At 38.0% G+C, this 2,967-nt stretch overlaps 1 pseudogene; it reads right to left on the minus strand.

Moving 5' to 3' along the window:
- Window positions 1–2,012: 2,012 nt before the first annotated feature.
- On the minus strand, window positions 2,013–2,131 carry LOC112477732 (annotated as a pseudogene).
- Between the last annotated feature and the right edge of the window lie 836 nt (window positions 2,132–2,967).

Genomic DNA, 2,967 nt, shown 5'->3' on the forward strand with positions numbered 1-2,967 from the left:
TAAAACTAAGCTTTTGTGAATAATTTATATTTTAAGTTATTAATTCTTGGGAACTGAAGGAAGAAGTACCTAATTCTACTTTTAATTACCTCTTAGTGGGTGGAAGGAATTGAGCAGTAGAGAATTAGTAGTGAGATTCAATGCTTAGAATCACAATATAAGTAAAAATAATTCTACAAATAGAAGATTGATAGGAAAGGAGTGGATCATTGGATGCTCCTATGGCCAGCATATTTACCCATTTCTGTTGTGCCTTTGGTGGTTATGATTTAAACTGCTCCTCACCCCAGATTCTTCACAATTTTGTTTTGTGTGGGAAGAGAACTCAACCACTGAATACTCTGGAGCTTCAGGAGGACATAGACATGAGAGGCAGGTCAGCTAAAGCTCAGGTGAGCCCCATCTGGAAATTTAGCAGGTTCAGGGACCTTTCAGAACGCTGAGACAGGGATTTAGGATTGACGAAGAAGTGAGGATCCATGATCAGCTTTGTAGTCGTTGATTTTGCTACTGAATAGGAGAGCTTATTTTCTTGGGATTCATTTTAACTTCATCCTTTTGTTTAATAGTAACTAGTCATTTAGTGAATGCATGTAGATAAAAAATCAGGTCTTGAAGTAGACTTGCCTCATCCATGACTAAAAAGCATAGTAAGCCTGCAACTATTACCTAAAACACTTTACTTGAAACACACACACACACACACACACACACGCGCGCGCTACTTGAAACACACACACACACACACACAACACTTAAACAAACAAATAAAATAATCCAGCACATGAACAGACAAATTTAAGTAAGAATTGGACCAGTGGGCTTACTTCCAATATATGAATATATATATTCTAACTAGCCATCCGATGCCTCAAGTCTTCCTTCTTTCCTATCCTTCAATTGAATTAACTTTGGATTTTAAGGCAAACCATGTGATAACTTTATTTTAAATTCTTCTGTTTGGTTAAAATGATTGGAAAGTAAGTGACTCTAAAAAGCTAATGGCCTGGGGAACCTTTTATTGATTAGAAGAAGGCAGTCTTGCTCTGTGGTGTAAACATCTACATTTGCTTTAAATTGTTATTTAATCATTTATTATTTGGTATTTGTTTTGCAGCCAAAGTTTCTTAGAGAAGGAAATTCCTTTCCTACAGAGCTGTCCAGGGGAAACAGAGGAACATCTAACTGCTCCGAGATTAACTGGGATTGCTCAGGGGGCATGTGGCAATGGTCATGATAGCAATAATAATAACATACAGCTATGATTTTCTCTCAGGCACAGTGCCAAACATTTTGTCTGGATTGTTTAATTTAATCCACCCAAACAACCATGTGAGATAGGTGTTTTAATTGTTCCCATTTTACAGATGAAAAAACTGACATAGAGTGAGGTTAAACCATTTGCTTCAGTTAGCACCAGCACTAAATCCCAGAAGCCTGACCTGGTGTGCTGACTCTGACCAGCCTTGCAGTGTTGCCCCTCCTGGAAGTTCTTACTGGTCAATTGTAAACTGGCACTCAAGGGTGTCTTTGTGCCAAAGATATAAACAAAGGAAGGCACGGATTGTCTTTTTTTTAACCTTCAAAGTAAGCCAAAAAAAGAAGAAAAAGAAAAAGATTTAGATGAAATAGTAATAGTTCAGTAGCTCAATTTTAGAAAGGTATTAAGTTGTATGTGTTTTTCTTTCTTTAAATCTTGCTTCAAATGACTTGCAATTTCTCCCCTTTAACAGACTTTGAGCATTTTTATTGTTTATGCTAAAATTTATAATACTTGTAGTTGTTACGTGATGGGCCCATTTGCCCTCTTTCCTTTGTCAGAATATCTTGCTACGCTGACCTGCACAACCTCATATGCGCACAACCTCATATGCGCCCATACTTCTAATGACAAAGATAGTGCTAGGGATAGAACCACCTGAAAGCATCAGACGACAGCCAACATCACTGCTTTGCTCGTTGTTTTCGGTCTGGCCCCTCTCTCGGGCTGTTCTCTTCTTCTTCTTTTTTAATGCCTACAGCACCCAGTATTCCTTGGTGGTCTCCCATCCAAGTACTAACCAGACCCGACCCTGCTTAGCTTCCAAGATCAGACGAGATTGGGCACGTTCAGGGTGGCATGGCTGTAGATTGTTCTCTTCTTAATTCTTTATACCATATCCTTAATGAGCAGCATCTTCATTCCTTGCTCCTGTGCTTGGTGGTCTGAAGTACTAAAGTAACTGTTCTTCAGACAGCCCCTGTTGTGTTCAGAGGTGAGGAAGAAGGGAAATGACCTTGGTTATGGTGAGAGTATTTCAAGGCAAGTAGGAATGAAATCTCCTGTAAAATTGTGCTCGGCATCATGTATCTTAAACTTCACCAGAATGAAGTTATTTAAGCAGTTTTGTTTCAGCCGCCAGGATAAAACATCTATGTTTCATTGTTTATTAGTCACATGTCATATACGACGAGAGACGATACAGGTTTGTTTTTTGTTTAATGATGAAAGAAAAGAGTAAAAGAGAAGGTGGTTGGAGAGACAGGACTAGAAACTTCAAATAGAATTTTCCATTCCTAACGTAAGGGAAATCTTTCTAGATCTAAACTTTTTAAAAGAGAGAGTGATGTGACTTGCCTTCATTATCAGAAATAATATTATTAGTTATGTCTGTTAGAACAAAATCACACAATTTTAATGTGCATCAGAATCATTGAGCTGACATTTCCCCCCTGAATTTTATTTTTAAAGTCAGAATTTGCTTCCAGCACCTAAAACGCTGGAATACGAATAATGAGGTTGTGTAAATGACAATACATTTCTTACAGGATGAATTTCTCGCCAGCTCCCTTTTGAATAGTTAAGATGTTTGTTTAGTTGAGTTTTTCTGAGCCACTGTAACGTCAGTCTCTGGCAAACTTGCAGTCATTTCTGGAGGAGGAGAATATAAGGCTTATGTGAAATCAGTTTGTTGGTAACCAGTAACA

Source organism: Pteropus alecto, unplaced genomic scaffold (assembly GCF_000325575.1).
Source record: "Pteropus alecto unplaced genomic scaffold, ASM32557v1 scaffold121, whole genome shotgun sequence".
Lineage (NCBI taxonomy): Eukaryota > Metazoa > Chordata > Mammalia > Chiroptera > Pteropodidae > Pteropus > Pteropus alecto.